The following is a 26,368-nucleotide window of genomic DNA, read 5'->3' as shown; positions in this document are numbered from 1 at the left end:
AACAGGAACATCGTTACCTGAACATGACCTGACCTCTAGAACAAAAGCTCTGACACCAAGAAGTTTGCAACAACTAACCAGGTCTCTCCCAAAACTTTGCAAGGAAAGGGTTTTGCTAAGAGCTTTGGGGGATTTGGGGCTTTTTCAGGCATGAACCTCCTGTCTCTTTGCATGGCCCTCAATAAACCTTTCTCTGTTCCAAACTCTAATGCTTTGGTATTGTTTGGCCTCACTGTGCCTTGGGCACATGGACTTGCCATTTCAGTGCAGTAGGGCAGATTGGATGAAAGCGAAGACAAAACACAACAAGCTGCCAACAGCTGTAGTGAAAATAAAATGGAGGATGGCAGGTAGTTTGAGGATTTAGAACCGTGGCTCTTGAGCTTGTTTGGATTATTAGAATCACCTGTTCAGGTCAGTGGCTCAGTCGTGTCTGACTCTGCAACCCCATGGACTGCATGCAGCGTGCCAGTCTTTCCTGTCCATCACCAACTTCTGGAGCTTGCTCAAACTCACATCCATCGAGTCAGTGATGCCATACGTACCACCTGAGGAGCCCCTGAAAATCACCCGAGGATCTTTTAAAACTCCCAAGGCCAGGCTGTACCTCAGACCAGCCATAATCTGAGATGAGACTTAGGCACCAGTATATTTTGAAGATTGCTATGTGATTCCAACGCGCAGACAAGTTTGGCAACCACTGATACAGAGGAGGGGGGTGGCCCTCTTCCTATTAAAAAAAACAAAAAAACAATATTCTGAGCTGAGCCGTGTAACCACACTGCTCAAAGTGGGAGCTTGTTTGAAAGATAGAACCTTGGGATCCACCCCAGAACGACTGGATCAGGCTCTCCTGTTAGTAAAATGCACAGGTGATGGTAGATGCAGCAAAGTCCAAGAAGCACTGCAAAGCAGTTGTCCTCCAAGTGTGGGCCACAGATCAGTATCACTAGGAATGTGTTGAAAATGCAAATTTTCATTCCTATTCCTGACCCACTGAGTCAAACATTTGGGGGATTGGACCCCACTGACTGTGCTGTAACAAACTTACCAGCTGCTTCTGATGCACACTGATGTTTGAGAGACTCTGGCTCAGAATAGGAGTATGTTTTCTACAGATGAAGATGAGTGGATTCAAGAGCATAGACTCATGAAACTCAGATGAGCTGTTAGGGAATCAGGATTGAAAACACGTGGAAGAAAGATTGGCGAGGTAGCCCAGGAGGAAAACTGAAGAAAATTGAAGGGCCTCAGTCTTCTTCCAAAATGTACCTCGAAGGTGATATGTATAAAAATGCTGCCAGGTGAAAATTTTTTTTATCCTTCTCTGTATGATTGACCTCAAAGAAAGTTAAAAAAAAAAAAATACAAACAGATTCATCCTTGCCCAAATGGGCTATCCATCTGCACTCTCCAACTTGTTCCTTCTTCTTATTCTCTGGATATCTATTTTCAACCTGATTCACTCCTAAAGAACAAAGGTTTACCGAAATTAGAAATACTCAGAGAAATGAACTAAGGACTCTAGACAATCTGAAAGAAAATTTTCAGCATTACAGAATTTATAGTCTTGCTAGTTAATTGTTAGGAAGGAGATAGAATTCATCTGTATGTAAAGGCTCTGGTTTGTATGATCGAAAGTCAGCTGAAATAGATGAAATTGTTTTTTAGTCAAGATAAATTTTACTCTACCATTTCTTGATGAAAGGATGCATTATAATTCTATATGATTAGTTGTTCTGAAATGAATTATTTCAAAAGGGCTTTGGTCTATGTGTATTATGCAAATATAGTGTGAATATGCATGTGTGTATATGTGCAAACAATTCAGAAACAGGAAAATATTAGTTTCCTTTGATTAGTAGAATTTTAGATAATGGGTACTTTTTCCTTTTATAAAGGAAAAATGTGTATCTTGCTATGAAGGCACATTTGTATCTTATACAGTAAGCACGTGTAACTTGTACAGTAAGTTTCTTTTTCAAGAAGAAAATTTACATTAGAAAGTAAGTAGAATAAAGTTCTGCTCCATACGATGGAAATAAAACCTACGGAGGCCCTGAGCAAGGAGCTACCAGTACTGGAGAGGAACTCCAGGCAACCCCACTCTGCCCCTGGGCTGCCAACCTCACTCCAGTTAATCCCTCTTTTATCCACTTTTATACTGAGATTCTTTATAAGCTTAAAAAATAGATTTGATATAAATTTAATGTTTAAAAATCTCTGACCTGGCTCCTTGAATGATCCTGAAATAACAGGTTTTTTAACTGCAGTCTGGATAGGACAGGGGGAGCTCCTATGGAATAAAGTCGTCCTGCATTTTTGAGAAAGGGAAGACCCATTTGCTTTCCTTGTCAGATGTAGAGATGGTAAGGTAGACATTCACATAGGAAGATTATGTGGACATCCATCCACTGTGTTATGGTTCTCCAGAGAAATAGAATTATATATATATATATATATATATACACACACACACATGCACACACACACGCACACACATGCACACACACATGCACACACATACAAATACATGGGCTTCCCTAGTGGCCTAGATCGTAAAGAATCTGCCTGTAATGCGGGAGATCTGGGTTCAATCCCAGGGTTGAGAAGGTCCCCTAGAGAAGGGAATGGCTACCCACTTTAGTATTCTTGCCTGGAGAATTCAATTGACAGAGGAGCCTGGTGGGCTACAGTCCATGAGGTTGCAAAGAGCTAGGCACAACTGAATGACTTTCACTTTTGCTTTATATATATACACATATGTATGTATTTGTTGTAAGGAGTTGGCTCATGTGATTATGGAGGCTGACAAGTCCCCGGATTGTCAGTTAGCAAGCTGGAGCTCCAGGAAAGCTACTGGTATGGTTCCAATGCAATAGGCCAACAAGGCTTGACATCCAAGAAAGTCACTGTTTCACTTGAGGTGCAAAGGCAGGGGAAGGAAATGGCAACCCACTCCAGTGTTTTTGCCTGGAGAATCCCAGGGACAGGAAACTGGTGGGCTGCCGTCTATGGGGTGGCACAGAATCAGATACGACTGACATGACGCAGCAGCAGCAAAGGCAGGAAAAAAATGGATTTTCCAGCTTGAAGCCAGTCAGGAAGGAGGAGTCCTCTCCTGTTTGGAGAGTATCAGTCTTTCCTTCTATTCAGGCCTTCACGTGATTTGAGGTCCACACACTAAGAGGGGCAGTTTGCTTCACTAAGTTTATTGATTTAAATATTAAACACATCCAAAATCACTGTCACAGAAACACTCAGAATAATGTTTGACCAAGCATCTATGAAACTTATGACCCACTCAAGTTGACACATGAAGGTAACAATCATATCCACTTAGAAAAATGTGACCTAGATGGAGGTCAGATAACCTCTAAAGGACCTGAGCTTTTCCTGAATTACTTAGTTTTTGCCCCAACAAATTTACTTTCCAGGCTGTTCACCAGAACTGGCCCTGCTACCTCCATTAACAGAGTCTGCAGGGCTTGAGGCCAACCTGAAGACTCTTCTTGGAGAATCATATCCCTCTACTGCTATCTGGGGCACCAGCAACTGGCATTATCATCAAAGTACCCAGAAAGACCAGGCACTCATGGTTATCTGGCATCACCTCCCTGTGTTCCCCTCCATGGCTGGCCCACTGCTCTGAGAAGCGTGGTCCTATAGAGTGTAGAGGAAAGATGAGCAAGTCTGGAATCAAGAGACTTAAACCCCGGTTCTGCTCCTTATTACCTTTGTTTCCTTAGACAAATAACATTTTAGTCTCTTTTTATGTAACTGTGAAATGGGAATACCCACAGCCCTCATAAGATTTTGTGAATCTTAAATTAGTACTAATAATCAAAAACTATACAAATGGCACTTCCTATTATTTTTAGTATCTAGAACTAAATTCATATGAAAGAGTCATTGACACTACTATTTTTACATTGTAATGACTATTTGGAGTGTAAACTTCTGGAGGACAGAAACCAGACCACACAATTGTATAGTAGGTAGGCAGATAATATCCTTAAATGTTGCTGAAGACAAAAGAATAGTTTTTTAATCTTTTTCAATTGGCTTAAAATTTCCTTATTTATGGCACACTAAATATGTCTTCACAGAAAAAGGATTGCCAGATAAAATTCAGGATGCCCAATTAAATTTGAATTTCAAATAAATAATGAATACTTTTTTAGTACAAGTATGCCCCATGCTCATCGTTTGCTGTTTATCCAAAATTCAAATTTAACTAGGCATTCTGTATTTTTATTTGTTAAATCTGGCAACTTATTCAGAAAGGCAGTTGGCAAAATTTCATGTTAAAATTGAACATTAACATTTTCTTAGGTGATGAATATTTAAAATATACTATATGAAAAATACTATAAGAGTTTTTAATGGTCATGCAACTGTTTGGCATTTTAAAATGATTTACTTAAAAAGCTAATGGACCTAAATATGTTATAACCTTACTAGTTTCAAGATGAGGACAATAATATTTAATGTACAGGACTGTTTCCATGTTTACCTGGGGTTACATGTGAGAAAGTTCTTTGTAAATTAGACCCTGAAAAAGAGTCTCAGAGGAGCATGGACATCGCTATCTTTGATTCTCACTGTTGTCATTTATTGCTGTGTGACTTTGGAAAATCTACTTAACCTCTCTATGCCTCATTTTCTCATCTATAATATAAAGACAATAGTAAAACTGACCAATAGGAGTTTTATGAGGAGGAAAAAATAAAATACATATGTAATGCTTCATGCATAATAAAGCACTTCGTATAAACTTAGATTTAAAAAAAATCTAGAAAGTGACCCTTTTTAGAAAATCACTAATATGCAGTAATATGCAGGGAAATTATGGTCCTAACTCTAAGTATGCAGACAAAGGTCCATATAGTCAAGGCGATGATACTCCCAGTGGTCATGTACGGTTGTAAGAGCTGGACCATAAAGAAGGCAGAATGCCAAAGAATTGATGCCTTCAAACTGTGGTGCTGGAGAAGACTTTCTGAAAGTCTCTTGGACAGCAAGAAGATCAAACCAGTCAACCTCAAGGGAAATCAAACCTGAATACTCATTGGAAGGACTGATGCTGAGGCGCCAGTATTTTGGTCTTCTCATGCAAACAGCCAACTCATTGGAAAAGTCCCTGATGCTGGAAAAGATTGAGGGCAGAAGAAGAGGGAGTCAGAAGATGAGATGGCTAGATGGCATCACCATGCAATGGGTATGAACTTGGGCAAAGTTCGGGAGATGGTGAGGGATATGGAGGCCTGGCGTGCTGCAGTCCATGGGGTTGCAAAGAGTTGGACGTGACTGGGCAACTGAACAACAACAATTCCAAGTATAAACTCTCCTGTGTCTGAAGTCTCCTTAGAATAGGGCATGTTTTGCTCCCATGCCATCCAGTGCTCAGCCCTTGCTGTTGACAGGATGGGCTAAGACATGGGGTTCTCACTACCGGGTCCTCTTAGTGAATACTAAAGGTAGCAATGCTCTTCCTACTCTGAACATGTCTTTACAGGCTTTCCTGAAAATGCATCAAGTTTCCAAAAGTTTATATCAGTCCAGATCACTGTTTTAACTTTGAAAAGAGCATTAATATAACCATCAGGAAAATACAGCATGTTTTACAATTGCTGCCTTAACCTTAGACATCAACCTGATGGGGATACAGTCATGCTTCTTGTTACCTCAGAGCCTTGGCGTGCTCTCTCTGCAAAAAGAAGCTGAAAGAAATCGTTAAGCAGGAGGAGCTCACCGGTGAGGTCAGGCCCTCAGACCACCAGACTTAGTGAGGCACTGGAGATTATAGTGGGCTTGCCTGTCTCGAGGGAGTTTGAAAGGTTAGGTTTAAGAGCAAAGATGGTAAGGTAAAAGGTTATACATCTTTTTCTTTTGGTACATTCTGGGTTCCTCATGGCTGATAAATATTTACATTAAACTCATGACTAATGAATATGTATGCTCTCAAATGTTCCCTCAGAAATTATTCAGGTTTTTTTTTGGTATTTCATGAAAAGAAGGAATGATTGGATCACAGTCTACCAATTTTTCTCCCAAGGTTCAAGTTTATTTGATTAACTAGGTGATCGACAGCCATTTGTTCCATTAATTATGTTCTCTTGTGAATACTGTTATCTTAAATTCCACATTTTAAAAGTAAATATTACTACTTCGGCATAGAGGCATGCTTTATTGTATGAATTGCCAAGTTTTTAAAATAGAGCTTTAAAAAAAAAAGATGAGATTGATAAAGTTAAGACAAAAAAGGGAGTTGGACTCTCAGACTCCTTCTTTATGGCCAGCTCTGCCTGATGGCATCGTGCCTTCTCACACCCCCTCATCCCCACCCACTCACATTTTACTGAGCAGCTGTGCCAGGATTTCATACAGGAAAGGCTTTATGCCACATGGTTTTTTCAGACATCACATCTAAATCATCTTCATTAGCCTTGAAAACTTGGATCCCCAGCAGGGTTTCTGGCACCCCAAACAGCAGAAGCCCTGTGTGTGAGCTTGAGGCATGAAGCCACAGCGGCAATGGCATCCTCTGGTTGAAATGCATTTTCAACAACTTGTGCACCATTGAATACTGTTTCTCTCCTCCTTTTGGTGAAAGGACACTTCAAAAAATTTGAGTGTGTAAGATTATTTACAATGCATTGTTGAACAGAAGAAATCATGCGTCCTTTGGAAGTTTCCTGGTGTTTAAGGAGATGTGCGAGGGTCATGTTTTCTAATGTAAATATCAGAATCTTTGATTGTATTTCTTGAAGTAAAGGACAGAATATCTAAAATCAGAATTGTGGATGGTAAGCATGCCTCTCAGGAGTCAATAGACCAATGATCGTTTTTGGTTTTTTTTTTGCTTCAGTATCAGCTGGGAAGTCAGTCTTCAGATCTCTTCCCAGTTCTCTCTTGATTTTTCTAGTCTCTCTCCAGTGTTTTATGTTTAGAAAGATTCTTTTTTCTCCCCCTGAATTATTTGTCTATAACCCAGGCCACGGGGAAAAACATCAAGATATCAGAATCCATGCTGCTTGAAAACTTACGAGGTGAAAAATTCATATGGCTCCCAAACATAAATGTGCAAACTTGAACAGACTTCATGGTCCCAGAGAAACACCCCTAACCCTAGACTCAGCTGTGTGTTCCTCAGTCAATATTAACCCTACTCTTACGCTGAAAATATTGCTTTTCCAGGATAATAGTAGTAATAATAATATTGATAATGATAACAGTTGATATCAAGCTCTGACATTTAGCCAGAACTTCCTATGTGTTGGAGGACTTGCTAACTCATTTAAATGTCCGTGTCAGTTCAGTTCAGTTGCTCAGTCATGTCCAACTCTTTGCAACCCCATGAATCGCAGCACGCCAGGCCTCCCTGTCCATCACCAACTCCCAGAGTTCACTCAGACTCACGTCCATTGAGTCAGTGATGCCATCCAGCCATCTCATCCTCTGTCATCCCCTTCTCCTCCTGCCCCCAATCCCTCCCAGCATCAGAGTCTTTTCCAGTGAGTCAACACTTCGCATGAGTTGGCCAAAGTACTGGAGTTTCAGCTTCAGCATCATTCCCTCCAAAGAAATCCCAGAGCTGATCTCCTTCAGAATGGACTGGTTGGATCTCCTTGCAGTCCAAGAGACTTTCAAGAATCTTCGCCAACACCACAGTTCAAAAGCATCAATTCTTCACAGCTCAGCTTTCTTCACAGTCCAAATCTCACATCCATACATGACCACTGGGGAAACAATAGCCTTGACTAGATGGACCTTTGTTGGCAAATTAGTGTCTCTGCTTTTGAATGTGCTATCTAGGTTGGTCATAACTCTTCTTCCAAGGAGTAAGTGTCTTTTAATTTCATGGCTGCAGTCACCATCTGCAGTGATTTTGGACCCCCCAAAATAAAGTCAGCCACTGTTTCCACTGTTTCCCCATCCATTTCCCATGAAATGATGGGACCAGATGCCATGATCTTCATTTTCTGAATGTTGAGCTTTAAGCCAACTTTTTCACTCTCCTCTTTCACTTTCATCAAGAGGCTTTTTAGTTCCTCTTCACTGTCTGCCATAAAGGTGGTGTCATCTGCATATCTTAGGTTATTGAGATTTCTCCCAGCAATCTTGATTCCAGCTTGTGCTTCCTCCAGCCCAGCATTTCTCATGATGTACTCTGCATATAAGTTAAATAAACAGGGTGACAATATGTAGCCTTGACGTACTTCTATTCCTATTTGGAACCAGTCTGTTGTTCCATGTCCAGTTTGAACTGTTGCTTCCTGACCTGCATATATGTTTCTCAAGAGGCAGGTCAGGTGGTCTGGTATTCCCATCTCGTTCAGAATTTTCCACAGTTTATTGTGATCCACACAGTCAAAGGCTTTGGCATAGTCAATAGAGCAGAAATAGATGTTTTTCTGGAACTCTCTTGCTTTTTCCATGATCCAGAAGATGTTGACAATTTGTTCTCTGGTTCCTCTGCCTTTTCTAAAACCACCTTGAACATCTGGAAGTTAACGGTTCGTGTATTGCTGAAGCCTGGTTTGGATAATTTTGAGCGTTACTTTACTAGTATGTGAGATGAATGCAATTTTGTGGTAGCTTGAACTCAAATGACCATTATATCTACTACTGCGGACAGGAATCCCTTAGAAGAAATGGAGTAGCTATCATGGTCAACAAAAGAGTCCGAAATGCAGTACTTGGATGCAATCTCAAAAACGACAGAATGATCTCTGTTCATTTCCAAGGCAAACCATTCAATATCACAGGAATCCAAGGCTATGCCTCTACCAGTAATGCTGAAGAAGCTGAAGTTGAATGGTTCTATGAAGACCTACAAGACCTTCTAGAACTAACACTCAGAAAAGATGTCCTTTTCATTATAGGGGACTGGAATGCAAAAGTTGGAAGTCAAGAAACACCTGGAGTAATATGCAAATTTGGCCTTGGAAAATGGAATAAAGCAGGGCAAAGACTAATAGAGTTTTGCCAAGAAAATGCACCGGTCATAGCAAACACCCTCTTCCAACAACACAAGAGTCTACATATGGACATCACCAGATGGTCAACACCGAAACCAGATTGATTATATTCTTTGCAGCCAAAGGTGGAGAAGCTCTATACAGTCAACAAGAACAAAACCAGGAGCTGACTGTGGCTCAGATCATGAAATCCTTATTGCCAAATTCAGACTTAAATTGAAGAAAGTAGGGAAAACCACTAGACCATTCAGGTATGACCTAAATCAAATCCCTTATGATTATACAGTGGAATTGAGAAATAGATTTAAGGGCCTAGATCTGATAGATAGAGTGCCTGATGAACAATGGACTGAGGTTTGTGACATTGTACAGGAGACAGGAATCAAGACCATCCCCATGGAAAAGAAATGCGAAAAAGCAAAATGGCTGTCTGGGGAGGCCTTACAAATAGCTGTGAAAAGAAGAGAAGCGAAAAGCAAAGGAGAAAAGGAAAGATATAAGCATCTGAATGCAGAGTTCCAAAGAATAGCCAGAAGAGTTCAGAAAGCCTTCCTCAGTGATTAATGCAAAGAAATAGAGGAAAAGAACAGAATGGAAAAGACTAGAGATCTCTTCAAGAAAGTTAGAGATACCAAGGGAACATTTCATGCAAAGATGGGCTCGATAAAGGACAGAAATGGTATGGACCTAACAGAAGCAGAAGATACTAAGAAGAGGTGGCAAGAATACACAGAAGAACTGTACAAAAAAGATCTTCACGACCCAGATAGTCATGATGATGTGATCACTAATCTAGAGCCAGACATCCTGGAAAGTGAAGTCAAGTGGACCTTAGAAAGCATCACTATGAACAAAGCTAGTGGAGGTGATGGAATTCCAGTTGAGCTATTTCAGATCCTGAAAGATGATGCTGTGAAAGTGCTGCACTCAATATGCCAGCAAATTTGGAAAACTCAGCAGTGGCCACAGGACTGGAAAGTTCAATTTTCATTCCAATCCCAAAGAAAGGCAATGCCAAAGAATGTTTGTGTAGCTTCCTTGAAAGTCTTCCTGGAAGTTTTGAGAGCTTCTCTGAGGATAACATATTTTTGAATTTAGAATAAAACTGTATTTTATTAGAAACAATATTTTGAATTTCAGGAGGAAAAAGTCAGAAAATTGAATAATCGAGACAAAAGGAAGTGCTGAAAGCACCCTCCATCTCTTGTTCTGCATTGTTCACCAGGGGTGTCCCTGGGGAAGAAGTGCTCCCCCAGGGCAGAGGCCAGGAAGAGATGCCCTCCCATGCAGTGGGTCCAGAGGTCCCTGTGGGCTGTATGCCTCCCAGGCCTTGAGGACTGAAACTTGGAATCCTAGCCCTTGTACTGAATCCTCTGTCCCTGCACTCACCCTCACTGCCCACACCCCCCTCCCACCCCAACCTGGAAAAGTTAAGGAGAGGGCCAGGGTGCCAGATATCTGCACGGGAGGAGTTCGGGTGTGGGAGGCTAAGATGTATTTGTGATGGACAGCTGGGGAGCTTGTCTTAGAAGCTGCATTTGCACACAGGCATACTACATTTACTCAGAGAATATTTAAAAAATGAACATAACTAATGTTGGATTCTGACAGAGACTGCGATGGGGCAAAAATCCTCCTATGATAACCCTTGATGTTGTCTTGTGGTTGACCCCACAAGGGGGAGAAACTTAATAGCACTTGTGCCCAGTGAGCCAAGAGAGAAAAGGTAGCTGGGAGGCAGGAAGAGGCAGTTGCGGCAGAGAAAGGGGCCCAGGACAAAGGCTCTTACGTCATCTGCTGGCCTGGGGCTGGTTCCCCCAGGACCCAAGCAGCGCAAACTCAGCTTGCTTTCTTTGTCCTTAATGAATTAGAAGGAAGTCAAGGAAGCCTGTGTGATTGTAAGTCAGGGAAATGGAGTGGCTATTAAAAGCTTGCAACATCAAACTTTCCCACTGGAACTGAGCCAACCCAGGGCAGATGTGTCAAGCATCTGCTTTTGGCTCTTTCCTCGCTCACTCAAGGAAGGGGGCAGGGGTAGGCAAGAAGAAGGTGCAGAAAGATGCAAATGTTGTTGGTAATGTTGCATCCAGTCCCGAGTGGGGAGACCTACAGGTAAATGGAGCCCCACTTACTTTAGCGAACAGTCTGGAAAACAAGAGCAAAGACAGAAAACCGAACAGCTCTCTGCATAGGAATGAGGGAGGAAGGGGGCGAACTTGGTGGAAAGTCAGGGCTGCCTAGAGGCAGAACAAATAACCACAGGCTGGAAAAGTACAGTGGAGGGGAAATGTGGGCTCGGCAGATTCCTCACAGGGTTCAGGGTGATTTTCCTTGGCATCCTATCAATTCTGTTGCTGTTGCCTCTGAGTTGGACCATCTCATGCTCTAAGTAAGCACATTCTCCATATTTTCACTGATGGGGAGTGGGGAGAGCTTTCTGAGGCCCACAGGAGGCCTGGAAACCATAAAGGAAAAGGTTGACAGATTGGAATAGTTAAAAAGTCAAAACTTCTACTTGGCAAAATCAGCTCACATGAACAAATTTAAAAGTCAGATGAAGACTGTGGGAAAATATTTGCAACACATAGAAAAGACAAAGAGTTAACATCCATCAGAGCTAAAAAGCTCCTCCAAAACAGTATATAGAAAGATGAAAGGGGAAAAAATGAACAAATGATAAGAGGCATTTTAGAGAAGAAATTACAAAGAGACAATATCATTTGAAATATGCCCAAACTCACTAACAGTTATAGTAATTGAAATTAAAACAATAGTCCTTTTTTTTTCTGGTTAAGTTGGCAAAAAATGAGTAAGTTTTTGATGATATATAGAATAAGAAGATAAAGCCCTTTATATTTTGTTAACAGGTGTGACCGTTTCAAAAGAGAATTTGGTAGAATTTATAAAATTTAAAATGAACACATTTTCCAACCAAGCAGTCCCACATACAAGATTCTGTTTCAGAAAAGCTCTGCCTCTAGAGGGAAAGAGGGGTGTGTGTGTGTGTGTGTGTGTGTGTGTGTGTGTGTGTGTACACTTACTGTAACAGCCAAAAACTGGAGCTAAACTAAATGCTAGAAATAGAGAAGTGGACAAATAAATCATAGAACATTCACACCAATTAATATTCCAGGACCACCAAAAAGATGAGTTGTATCTGAATGTATAGACATATTGTATGTTAAACTGAAAAAAGGACTCAGAAATATATTACATATTTATGATATATGTAAAATACATAGTATATATGTAGATATATAGTATAATCCTATTTTATGAAAATCAAAGCAAATATTTTATCTGTGTTTGCATACACAGTGTTAAAAAAAAAAGTGTATACATAGGAGACATACACACCACAAACTAATGAAAGTGATTAGATGTCAGGGGATGAGGCAATTAACTAAAAGAAAATTGTTATATTTCTGTGTTTCTTGAATTTGATGCTATAGTCTCTGTTGCTGTCTTAGAAAGCACAATGAAGTGATGTAAACACAAGCGTTCACATGCAGACACAGGTGCATTCCTATGACTCCCTATGGTAAGCAGCATGCTAGCTGTAGCGTAAGAATGTGGTATACAGAGCAAAACCCTTGGCTGTTTTTTCAAGATTGCTGACTGGCAGTAATGGGCAATTGTGGAGACAGTTCTCAACTGAGAACCAAAGAAACTGGACGCTGCCTCCCCCCACCCCCACTCCTGGTGGTAAGAGGACACACCTCAGCAGAACCTCAAGCAGCATTCGCCACACTGCCATCTCAGTCTGTAAAACAACAGGAAGTCACCTTCTTTAGCATTCCTACCTCATCAGAGTCTTCTGAGGTCACGTATGTAGAGTATTTGAAAAGCAGTTGGCAAACAGTAGGTGATAGTAGATTTTATTACTGAAGTGGTCTGAAATCTAGTGTGAAAAGAGGGGGATTTCAGCTCCCATCTGCTTTCCCAAAGGCTGAAGTCTTCTATTTCTGCTTTATTGACTATGCCAAAGCCTTTGACTGTGTGAATTACCACAAACTGTGGAAAATTCTTAAAGAGATGGAAATACCAGACCACCTGACCTGCCTCTTGAGAAATCTGTATGCAGGTCAGGAAGCAACAATTAGAACTGGATATAAACAATGGACTGGTTCCAAATAGGAAAAGGAGTACATCAAGGCTACATATTGTCACCCTGTTTATTTAACTTATATGCAGAGCACATCATGAGAAACACTGGGCTGGATGAAGCATAAGCTGGAATCAAGATTGCTGGGAGAAATCTCAATAACCTCAGATATGCAGATGACACCACCCTTATGGAAGAAAGTGAAGAACTAAAGAGGCTCTTGATGAAAGTGAAAGAGGAGAGTGAAAAAGTTGGCTTAAAGCTCAACATTCAGAAAACTAAGATGATGACATCTGGTCCCATCACTTCATGGCAAATAGATGGGGAAACAGTGACTGACTTTATTTTGGGGGGCTCCAAAATCACTGCAGATGGTGACTGCAGCCATGAAATTAAAAGATGCTTATTCCTTGGAAGAAAAGTTATGACTAACCTAGACAGCATATTAAAAAGCAGAAACATTACTTTGCCAACAAAGGTCCATCTAGTCAAGGCTATGGTTTTTCCAGTAGTCATGTATGGATGTGAGAGTTGGACTGTGAAGAAAGCTGAGAGCCGAAGAATTGATGCTTTTGAACTGTGGTGTTGGAGAAGACTCTTGAGAGTCCCTTAGACTGCAAGGAGATCCAACCAGTCCATCCTAAAGGAAATCAGTCCTGAATATTCATTGGAAGGATTGATGTTGAAGCTGAAACTCCAATACTTTGGCCACCTGATGCGAAGAACTGACTCATTTGAAAAGACCCTGATGCTGGGAAAGACTGAAGGTGTTAGGAGAAGGGGATGACAGAGGATGAGATGGCTGGATGGCACCACTGACTCAATGGACATGAGTTTGAGTAAACCCTGGGAATTGGTGATGGACAAGGAGGCCTGGCGTGCTGCAGTCCATGGGGTCGCAAAGAGTCAGACAAGACTGAGAGACTGACTGAACTGAACTGAAGTCTTCTATGTCTTTTCTGGTGAAATGTGGGTAAGTGACCTAAAGAGCCTGGAATTTCCTTCCTCCTGGATGGTTACAGGCAGTGTCACTGGAGTGGGGAAGGAGTCTTAGGGAGAATCAGAGAAGGGATGGGAATGGCAACAAGGCAAGACCACTCCCCTGATTTCTCATGAAATCAAGCCAAGGTGAATCATGAGATCTTTAGCCTTCCTAAATCTAGGCCAACTGCAGAAGAAGGGAACACAGCGACTCACTGGTCATTTCATGGGATTTCCAATTGAAGTGACAAGTATTTACAAGGTGAGAGGAAGAAAATGGCACTGAGAAATGGAATCCCCAACATAGTAAGGACAGGCTAGGCCCCAGCTGTCCATGATGGAGCTGACCGGAGACCCTGAGGGATGTAGACTTTGGCAATTGCCAATACCAGCTCCTGGATGCTCTCATGCGAGGAGTACTTATTCTAATATGTTGGCAGGTTCCCTTTGTTTTCAGCTTCTCAACAGAAGGTTGAAACTAGGTGGTGGAGACTATGGAAAGAAACTTGAAATAAGAATATTTTGAGGTTGAAATGATAAGCGTAATTTTTATAATTGAATTGGACTAAAAAATCACTGTGCTAGATAAATTTAAAGTGGAAGGAGAAAAAGGTAAGGACCCTGTTCTATGCTGATTTTGTAGTATGTGTCTACTTGTAGTAGGAGGAGGGCTTGCAGAAAAAAAAAAAAGAAAAAAGGTCAGGAGTTTGAGGCCAAGAAAGGCATAGGTAGTTCCTGAAATAAGGGCACTATGCTCACAATTCCCTTCTTCCATCTGCCAGTCTCTATTCCTTCTCTTTGATCCTAAGGAAACATTTCCTTCCCTCATTCATGGAGTCATATAGATTAAAGGGATCCCAGATAAAGGAATTAGTTCACCTTTAAGGTAAAAAGGATTAGGAGAGCTTTTTGTTATTGTTGGCTTTGTTCATTTTAAAGTACCATACTTTTAAGGCAATGTACTAGAAAGAATACTGAAAATGAAATCCAGAGATCTAAGGGGTCTGGAACAAATATCTTAACCTTCCTTGGGCTCAGTTTCCTCATCTATAAAATCTGGCGTTAGTGCAGTTAGACAGATTCCTAGATTTCCTCTAGTTCTTACATTATTTCAGCTTTACTTCCTAGAACTGAAAGGGACCCAGGCTGGCATCTAGTCAAAACCCTTACCCTATATAAAAATGTTAGATGAGAAAAGTCAAGAGATATATTGAATTTCATGGATGAATGTCTTTATGTCTTAGAATAAACTGAAATTTTCCTCAAAATATACATTATATAGATTAAAAAATGGTTTCCTCAGCCACGTTATCCATTCCTTTTGTATGTGACTACAGCATTTATCTATCAAAGGGCTCTGAACTGGACTCCAGGGTGAGGTTCCCGAAGGTTCCCTGAAGAGGAGCATATGGCTGTACACCACTGACACGCTTAGGCAGAGACCAGGGCTGCTCAAGAGTAAACACTAATAGGATTAGGTTATGCTGATGGCAGCAGCGGACATACTCCTAAATCTCAGGAGCTTGACAAACACAAAGCTTTATGTTTTGGTCATGTGAAGTAGTCCAGGCTCTTTCCATCTTGTGCTGCAAACATCTCACTATGAGACTCCAGGGGCATCCTGCAGGGGAGGAGATGGATGGAGAACGCACACTGACTGCTCAGATCCTAGATCAGAAGTGCCGTATCCCTTCTGCTTTCATTCTTAACTACCAGAACTCAGTGACAATCTCCGGCTCACGTGAAAGTCCCCTGGAAAGTGTCAGAGAGCACAAGGACAGTCAGTGAGCACTAGCTGTCTCTGGCTTCCGCGGTGACTCAGGGGTGAAAATCCCACCTGCCAATGCGGGAGACGAGGGGGTTGATCCCAGGGTCAGGAAGATCCCCTGGAGATGGAAATGGCAACCCACACCAGTATCCTTGTGTGGAACATCCCATGGACAGAAGAGCCTGACTAGGTACAGACCATGGGGTCTCGAAAGAGACGGACGTGACTTAGGGACTAAACCACCGCCACTAGCTGTCTCTGGATGACTCAACCAGGGACATAAAATTACCAAGTGGAGAGCTGCTCCCTGCCTCTCATTTTTGGAACAGGTGGCCAAAAACCTCAGTTTTTAATTTGATACTCTTTTAAACTTCTAAAAAAAAGGTGTTAGTTTGGGACAACCGAGGCATCTTGCTAAGAAGTAGATCTTCTGTAAATCATCACACATAGAGGTGGAGCTGCCTTTAAGTGGCAGCATCCTGCTGTTTCTTTACAACATCTTGAGGACACCTAAAACCCTCATGTCATTGTTCAGAGGAAACGCTGCCAAGCCGGGCTTCACATTTTCTAAGTGGACTCGTCACTCTACTTGAAACCTAAACGCAGGACTTTCTATTTATTCTGTTCAGTGTCATCCTGTTATTTTCAGACACTTGCTTCAGCCTTCTGAATTTTTCATTCTATCATTTATCATAATAGCTATTTCTTCAGAATTTGCCTCCTACACTCCCTGGATGCGTATGTCTTCGGTGTCTCCATCCAAGTTCTTGAGAAATATGGGCCAAGGGCAGAGCCTCCAGTGGAACCCCAGAGACACCTCCCTGAGGGGCATCACAATTCATTACTAGGCACAGTGGGTCCATTTGTTCCGCTAGCTTCAGGTCTACCTCACTTACCATTCTATCAACCAGTTCACATTTCTCTGAGTTCTCAAGGATTTCTTGAGGTTTCATGACCTGCTTGGATGAAAACGGAATTCCTTGACCTACTCCTACTCCTTCATAGTTTACTGGTTGATGGCACCACCCAGCCATGTGCTGGAACCCTGGGCACAGTCCTGATCCTCCCCGTCCCTCGCCTCCTTCAGAAGGGGATGGCGGGAAGCAGGGCGGTGCTGCTGGCCTTCTGGACCCCTGCTCCCTTCTGGTACCCTGGCAGTGGCCTCTAGGCATCTCTGCGCATCTCTGGTCTTTTCTCCTCCTGTCCTTCCTCTTCATCCTCACTGGAGTTCTTTCCAAACTGTGGGTCATATTCTCTAACACTCCTGAATAAAACCACCCAAATTCTTCAGCGTAAGGGCAATATTAAAAAGACTTAACAAGTAGTTGAGCATGAGCAATGATCAAAGAGAAGGCCAGCAGGAAAAAAGTGGAGCAGCCCCCTAAGGGCTCCTAGAAGCTCCATCCCACAGCCTCCACCCCGTGCAGTGATTTTAGCAGACCCCACATTTGCATCTCAACAGGGTAGTTCTCTTTTCTCGATCCTTTCAAAGCTCCTTCTTAGAAAAGGCCTTGTCTCCTCTGAGGCTGGAAAGTTGTTCTTGTATCATCATGCATTTTGTCCCACTCTCTGGCTTTTGGAAAAAACTGGCTAGTCTTTCGGGCTTTACTCTATTGAGTCAGAACCAAGGTTTTCGCATTCAAAAATAAATAAATAAATACAACAAAAGCTACCCCCCAGCTTCTCTCCTCCCCTAAGTGCCAGGCTCTTAGAACTGAAAGCCTTCAAGGCTTGCTTTTTATATTCTCAGCCAGGAACTGGGCTCTGTTCCGACTGGATCCTTTTGTGCCTTTTCTTTAGGGGCAGTCAACCTTCATCTCTTGGTGTGGATAAATGGTGAAAGAGTCACAAGGTAAAAAAAAAAAAAAGATTTTCTGAGAAAGAAAAAGACTTCTCATAGTATTTCAAAATATTATTCCAATTCTTTGTTGATCTGTCCACCAACTCTACTAAATTCAGCTTCATGTGGGTAGGGACCAATGTTTGATTGACTTCTGCTTTCCCAGTGCCTAAAATGTATTAGACGCTCATTAAATGCTTATTGACTGAGTGATTAAACCAGTGAACAAAGGGTAGACCATGTCTATGGCATTTTGCTAATTTTCCAGTATATTTTATAAAAAAGGAAATGGAATAATTTGACTTAGTTCCTCTGTTTTTGCTTGGCTCAGACTGCACAAATAGGAAAATGCATTGCTTCTTCTGAACAAGATTTCAGAAACCACAGTGATTTCAAGACCACATCCATGGCAATCAATTTTTGTAGGGGAAAAAATTAGAATGTGTGCATAAGGAAAGGGAAAATGCAATAACAGTATTTGCAGATAGTGGCTAATTCTTATGTACTAATTATAATTTTTCAAATAGGAAAAAAAAACATTTTATTGTTTTCTCATCTTTATGGTTGTTTTCTCCTATTATTATTTAATTCATGTAATTTTATAAAAGTGAATCAGTAGTTTTGTCTGGATCCCTCTTTTCAAAGCCTGCCCAACTTACTGGACTCCCCCTCCCAGAACTGGGCCTTAAGAATGGGTATATTAACATAACAACAAGTAAAATTGTATTTCTAGGGTTCTAAGTATTAGACCTTTGTAATTGTTGTTTCTAGAGGAACTATTTTTCTCCTCTATGTGATTCCCCTCTTTCTTTATGTGACATTTAAAAATGAATTCTCATTGGCCCTGCATGGCCATTGACAGACCAGAATGGCACACAGCTCGTGCCACATCCAAGGAGTGCAGGTGAGACCCATCATTGCTGTGCTTGTAGAAAGCCATGTAAAAAGAGCAAGTGAGTCAGTGAGTTCCGGATCTAGAGTTTGAATGACTGCTGTACCAGTTGCTTGGCAGGAATTACTTCTTACTCAGAGTATGAGTGGAGTATTTTATAACAATGTCGAAGATAACACCAATTGTTGATTAACCTGGTGACTCACGACCTGTATCCCTTTGATCTCCCTGAAAGAAGAGGTGGATGAGAAAGTAGGCGTGAGACTAGCCCACAGCACAAGCCTAGCCCAGGGCTGCACCAGCCAACCTGGCCTGCTGGGGCAGTGGCCCCCTCCTCCCCTCCACTCCATGTTCTTTTCTCCAAAAGGCACAGCCTTTGCAGCCAGAAGCCCTTGTGGAGTCCCCTGAGGGGTTATGCTTTTCCATCAGACGGGCCCACAGGCTCTTGGGTCAGGAGGCTTTTGTTCCCCCATCTCCAAGGGCTGGATCATCACACAACTAGGCAAGCTATGACAAGCACAGGAGATTTTCTTAATGCATCGCCGGGCTACTATATTAACCATGCGTGTGTGTGAACAACTAAATATAGTGGGTTTTCTTTATCTCCTGGTTCCATTTTTATACCCAGTTCTTGAAAAGACATTTTACTCATTCTTAGTTCAGAAAAAAAGTAGGCCCACTTCGCAGTTCAGCTGTTTTCAATTATGTTACTCCACCCACTCTCTGTTTTTCTGGGCATTCATTTACCCGCTGAAGGATTTATAAAGCAGCCCTCTGCTCTTTCCCAGCCGCTGCGGTCACACTGCCTCCACACACCTAATAAGTACCTCAGGGAGCTTGCTAGTTCTGGATCGGAGACTGTGCCAAGTGGAACATAAGCCCCTCTTCTTTCCCACCTCCCCCCATTCCCAAACATTTGTTGGTATATGAATATCAGCCCACAGATGATATTTTGCAGGAATCGTTATGTTTCTTCATATCTTTAAATCAGCTTAAATCTGCCCTGAGCCCTCCTCCATTAAGGCTGGAGGGAAATACAATTTCACTCGTTATTGGGACTCTCTACTTTCAGGACCTGGGCAAAGGAACTTAACGTATTGCTCAAGGACACAGGTTGGTCCCTCTGGTCGTGGGCCGGTTCCTTGCTGGCTGCTGGTGTGATGCGTGTTGTTTCAGCCCAGCTGGGGCCATTGGCCCCCGAGGCCATCCTTGGGTTAGCCCTGGAGCCAGGGAAGGAGCCCCTTCTGCAGAGGGCCACCTTTCCCAGATGCTGTCCGCTATCATTCTTGGGCCTGTTCTCTCCCCAGGCTTCTGTCGAGGAGCAGCGGCTGAGCCCCACATTAGAGAGGTGCTGACCCTCATCCTTACCATTTTGGGAAATCTCTCTTCCCCTTGAAAGTCACCATCTTGTCTCTCTTTCCTCTCTGGGACACCTGGCACAATTTCTTCAGAGGGGTTGAGCTTTCACAAAAAGCCAAAAAGGCCTTTGATGTCAAGTTTTCTGGTGTGCAAAATCCCTGATGCAAGCAAAGTGTTAGAAGGCTTGAAATGAGAAGATGGAAAAATACTGTGAGTCAATTATTTGCTCAAATATTATCCTGTTTGCTCTTTTTTAGATGAATAAACTCTAGTTAAGAGAACCACCTAGGGGAGACCTGGCAGGGAGGAAAAGGCAGTTGTGACATGCAGACATCTGTAGCGGGGCCAGGGTGAGGCATGGTGGTTGCTACAGGCAGTGATTTCTCACAATATCCCTGCACTGAATGTCTATACGAGGCATCTGGACTCTACCCTTCGCTGCTGCTCCACTAGTATTTCTTCCTTTGTACCTTGCTTGTCTCTTTTTCTTTATTCATTGCATTTTTCTTCTTTTTCTTTCCTTGACATAACTTCAAGTTGGGCTTACCATACGGTTTGATATTCCTTGTTAAGGTTTCCAGATACCATGAAGGACTGGTTGCTAGTCACTGACCCAAGTTCATAAGGAAAACAGCCTACAGTCCAGTCATTGTAATATTCAGATGACCAGATCAGATTGAATGTGATTAGAAGGTTGAGCAATCACCCTGCAAGGGTTTGAGCCAGTTTAATGCATAACTGTCTCCTTAATTATGGAGTCAAATGCAACATTAGCTTTTAGCTACAATCTGGGCTTCTCATGCTATTTGCATGATTGCTATCTTCTTGCCTTCTTTCAACTTGTAGCAAAAGGGAATTTCTGGGCCATTGTTTTCCATTTTCACTTATTTTCCATATGTATGCCAGTAAAATATTTATAAATCTTTAAGTTTGTGAAAGCTGTTTGGTGGTTTAGTTGCTGAATCGTGACCGACTCTGTTTGTTATATTTCTATTATCCACCTTTGTTGTAGAACATCTGCTTTCTTTCATATCCTCATTACAAAAAAAAAAGTTTTTGAGTTAAATGTACCATAAGCTTATACAATTTTGCAGTACATGATTTCCCGTGTACTTTTTTTTCTATCAAAAATTGCTTTTCACTTCTTTAGTCCATATTTTCTATTCTGTGAAACAGAGGTCAGCACATTATTTCCTGTGGGCCAAATCTAGGCCGTGGCTCTAGTTTTGTGAATAATGTTTCGCTGGAAGACAGCCATGCCTGTTCCTTTAAGTGTTGTCTGTGGCTGTTTTCCTGTTGTAGTGCCAGAGCGGGTAGTCACGATGAAAGCTGTCTGGCATGCAAAGCCTAAACTATTACTACCTACATTTTTCCAGAAAATGATTGCTCATCCTAGCTATGGTACAATAACCAAAAATGGTTTCCATTGCAGAATCTTAGAATTCCAGAGGTGGAAAAGATATGAGCCTCAGAACTGTATTTTATAGAAGATAAACAGGCCCATGCAAGGGTCAGCTTTTACTGAATGTCATTATGTGCCAAGCACTGTGTCTTAGGAAAGCCAAGCACTGCGTCTTAGGAAAGACTATTTCATTATCTACAACCAGTGCTATTATTTCTGGGAGAGAGACTTTAGAGTCTAAGAAAGTCGTTGCAACATTCAGGCTCTAAGTGAAGGAATTTCCTGGAAATCCCATAGAAAGTAAATGTCAAAAACTAAAGCCTGCTTGGTTTCCTGTTCTCCCATGCTGTCTATTAAAAGCAAAGATGTTTACTGACCTTTGTGTTCTGTGACCCAGGGAAGCAGAGGTCTTCTTCGCATGTCTTTTCTAAATCTTGACTGAAAATATACTGCCCATTGGCTGGGGTAAGACATCTGCTCTAGCATGCCTGGCATCAGTTTTTTCTTGGGTGAGTCACACAACTATGGCTCTGTTCCCTGAGAATTTGCTTGAAGCTTGACTTAACCTGTTAAAATCTGTGGAAAGTAGAAGCGGACCACTATTAGAGGCCCCTCTGTTCCCATGAGGAACAGGACTCTTTCTCATCAAGTCAACTTGTGGCTTAGCCTTCCCTGTGTGCAAAAAGTAGAACAGGAACTCCTATGTGGGGTCATAAAAAGTCATAGCCAACATTTCCAATAGAATGTTGACAAAAGACTGTAAGAATGGTTGACTCCACATTAGGCTTTCACTGATGGCACTAATGCTTGCGGCTTCATGATCACTGGGGCTCCACACAGTCAGGATCCCCAGGGCCTCAACACGAGGGCCTGGTCCCACTGCCTTAGGGACATATACTTCTCACTTTTTAGTCAGTCTTACCTTTGTGTATTAACACCTTAGTATCTGCAAGTTTGTTCTCTCTTCAGGTTTCTGATATTGTCCTTCCTAAATATTTTTCCTGAAATGAAGGCCTTCCCAGTCCTAAATCCAGGCTGCTACACTACTAGAGAAGGTCTCCCCAACTGGGCAGATGCTAGTCTCCATGGAAATATGGTCCTCATCTTCAGCTGGGAGCCTGCCAATCTTCTCTGTTTCCCTAGTCAACTCATATTCCGATTTCCCTCTCAAAACTCCCCCCAAACTTCTGACTCCCTTACCTATCTCATTAAATTGGAACACTCCAAATCTCTACACTGACTTGGTCTCACATCCCTTTCCTTTTTTAAAAAATTATTTTTTAATTGGAGTGTAGTTGCTTTACAGTGTTTCTGCTGAATGGCAAAGTGAATCAGCTATGCATATATATATATATATGTATGTATAGCTTTTTGGATTTCCTTCCCATTTGGGAGATTTTCTTCCCATTTGGGGGATTTTCTTCCCATTTAGTTCTCCACAGAGCATTGAGTAGAGTTCCCTGAGCTAGACAGGAGGTTCTCATTAGTTATCTGCTTTATCCATAGTATCAACAGTGTACATATGTCAATCTCAGTACGTCCCAGTCCATCACACCCTGCCCCTTCCCCGCCTTGGTGTTCATGCATTTGTTTTCTCTTTCACCGCAGCACTATTTACAATAGCCAGGATACGGAAGCAACTTAAATGTCCATCAACAGAGGAATGGATAAAGAAGATGTGAGGCATATACACATGGAATATTACTCGGCCATAAAAAAGAATGAAACTGGACCATTTGTAGAGATGTGGATGGACCTAGAGAGCATCACAGAGTGAAGTAAGTCAGAAAGAGAAAAATGAATGTTGTATATTAATGCATTTTATGTGGTCTAGAAAAATGGTACAGATGATCTTATTCACATCCCTTTCCTACTTTGCACCTTGCATTTGAAAAGGAGACCCTCCTCCTACGAAAGGTCAGATGTTCCATAGGTTTTTTCTTTCACATCATGTCTCAGCATCTCGGAGAATTTACACTTACCATTTCCCCAACCTCAGTTCACCCAAGCAGCAACCTAGCATGTCAATTGTAAGAAGTGAAAAAACATCCCTGGAGTAAGTTGCTGTAGAAATATCATATCAGTTAATCTAAGTTTCCATGTATTATAACCATAAAGTATAAATCGGTTTTCCTCCTACTGAATAGAAATTGAAACCAAACAAAATAAAACAAGCAAATTCTCCTCCAAGTGTGAGCACCACAGATGAACTTTTTTCTTGTGATCTTCCATTTTGCAGGATGTTGCCCCCGACACTGAGGTCTGTCAACTGACTGTCGTTTGGAGTCAGCTGAACTGCTTATACCACATACAGGGGAAAAGCATAAATGTGTGTTTGACTTCCATGAAATTAATGATAGATGAGCTACTAAAGAGAGAGCAAGAAGAAAAGCGAGAGCTGAGAAAATAATAATTTAAATATTACGAGCAAGTCTCTTTACTGCTCACGTGACCTACAATAGTGTTGTCCAGGAGGAAGAAAATGAATCCCTGGAGTGTGTACTACACCCATCTTTATCATCTCAAATCTCATCTCACAGACAGTGAACTCATCTTTGTTGTCAGCATCAGTCATCATGGTGGTCAACGTTATTACTATCAGAGCTGGGCAAGAATACCCAGGATGCATGGTGAGTATTCACCATCACTGTTTCTCCTGCTTTGTTAAATGCATCCTTCTGCTTATCTTGCTATTCCATAATTTAATACCCTGTAGGATTATATTTTGCATGTTTACACTGTGTTATATCCTCTACAGTATTGTGTGTTTTACCTTAGAGGAACTTTTATGCCAAACCACATATATTCTATTCTAGGTTCAATTTAAGAGACTCTCTAGAATTACTTTGAAAAAACATGATTATCACTTTCCTCTTTGACTTTACAACTTAACCCCCAATATTTGCTCTGATCACCTACAGCACAGAAAATAATATTGTTTTCCAAGAAAGAGTGATTTATTACCTAATAATTATACCTAAAGATGTTACCTTATTTTTTTTAAATGACAGTATAAAGCAAGAACTAGAGAATAACTGGGAAACTTTTTGCCAACTTAAAATCTAGAAGAAAGAACTCTAAAACATATTTTAAAGAAAATCTGTAGCTAATATGTTTATTTCCATCCTTAGAGGGTTGGAGTGACCTCATAACCCTAAATCTAATCCTATCCCAATCCTAGTACTCTATCAAGTCTAAAAGCCAAGAAAAGAATAGACACAATAAATTATGTAAAAAGTTTAATCCTGTATTAACTTAATAGATGTCAAAAGAAAAAAATAGATGTTTAAGAAAATGATATCATAAACAAAATCGATAAACAAAAGCTCAGGAAACATATTTGCAATATATAGCTACCCCCTCAAATTTAGCATATATAATTGTATTAGTTGTATTAGTTATCTAATTCTGCAAAATAAATAACCCCCAAACTTAGCAGCTTAAACAATACATCTTTGTTACTCACAGTTTCTGTGGATCAGGAAGTGAAAGTGAAAGTCACTCTGTCATGTCTGACTCTTTGCAACCCCATAGACTATATAGTCCTTGGAATTCTCCAGGCCAGAATACTGGAGTGGGTAGCCATTCCCTTCTCCAGGGGATCTTTCCAACCCAGGGATCGAACCCATTGCAGGGGATTCTTTACCAGCTGAGCCACAAGGGAACCCCAAGAATACTGGAATGTGTAGCCTATCCCTTCTCCAGTCCTTCTCCTGACCCAGGAATCAAACCATGGTCTCCTGCATTGCAGGTGGATTCTTTACCAGTTGAGCTATCAGGGAAACCCGGGGGTCAGGAATCCAGGCACAAATGAACTGTGTCCTTGGCTTTAGGGCCCCTCACAAGATTGCAGTCAAGATGTTAGCCAGGCTGCAGTCTCATTTGCAGGCTTGAATGGGGAAGAATCTGCTGCCAAGCTTATATTAATGTTTGCAGCATTTATTTTCTTGAGGAATATTGGAATAAGGGCCTCAGCTTCTCATGGGTCTTTGGCTGTAAGGCCACCTTAGTTCCATGCCAGGTGGCCCTCTCCATCAGAGAAAGCACATGAGAAGAGCCACAGAAAGAGTATGAGCAAAGTGGAAGTCATGGTCTCTGTGACATAATCACAGAAGTGGTATTCTGTCACTTTTGCTATATACTAATCTTTAGAAGTAAATCACTAGATAGAGCCCACACTCAGAGGAGGGCATTACATAAGAGCATGAATACTAGCATGCAAAGTCATTGGGATCCTTTCTGGAAGGCTGCCTTCTACAGTAATATACAAATTGTTTTACATACTAGTTAGAAAAAGGCAATGGAATTTAAATGTGAGCAAATGATAGAAATAGGCAATTCACTAAAGAGGAAGTCTATAGTAGTTGTGAAAATGTAAATTAAAATGGCAGTGAAGGAATCACATTAATTCTCAGATAAGACTCAGATAAGTGTATAAAGATGCATTTCTAATGAAAATATGAATTCTACAGCCTTTTGGAAAGCAACTTGTTAATATCAATTAAAGGCAGAAATATGTATTTCCTTTGACTTGGAAATCTAATACATCAAATTAAAATCAAGAATTCACACACACACACTATACACAAACCATACACATACATGCTCACTGTAGTATTATCTTGGTACAAAAAATTGGAAACAAAATGGATAGCCTTCAACAGGTAGCTAGTAAAATAGAGATAGATATGTGTATATGTAATATTATGCAGCCATCAAAAAGGATGAATTAGAGGAAGAGAATGAATGCCCACCCCTCAAAAAAAGGAAGCTAAAGAAAAAAAGAAAGGAACAAAAAGCAAATAAAGATGGTAAAAAAGGGTAACTATGAGAATATGCATGCATTTATATGATTATATTTATTTGTGGCTATGTGAACAAAGAAAATAGATATACGTTTAAATGCATTAGTTCTGTGTTAAGTGGAAGAATTTCCATTATACATTTATGAGACTACTTTAAACATTGACTGATAACATACAGTATGCATATGATGATATAAACCTAATAACATATGGGATAATATACAGCAAGTTT

This window comes from Capricornis sumatraensis, chromosome 2 (genome assembly GCF_032405125.1).
Source record: "Capricornis sumatraensis isolate serow.1 chromosome 2, serow.2, whole genome shotgun sequence".
Taxonomy (NCBI): Eukaryota; Metazoa; Chordata; class Mammalia; order Artiodactyla; family Bovidae; genus Capricornis; species Capricornis sumatraensis.
The sequence above is the reverse complement of the archived record's forward strand: the minus strand, read 5'-3'. Positions refer to the sequence as shown.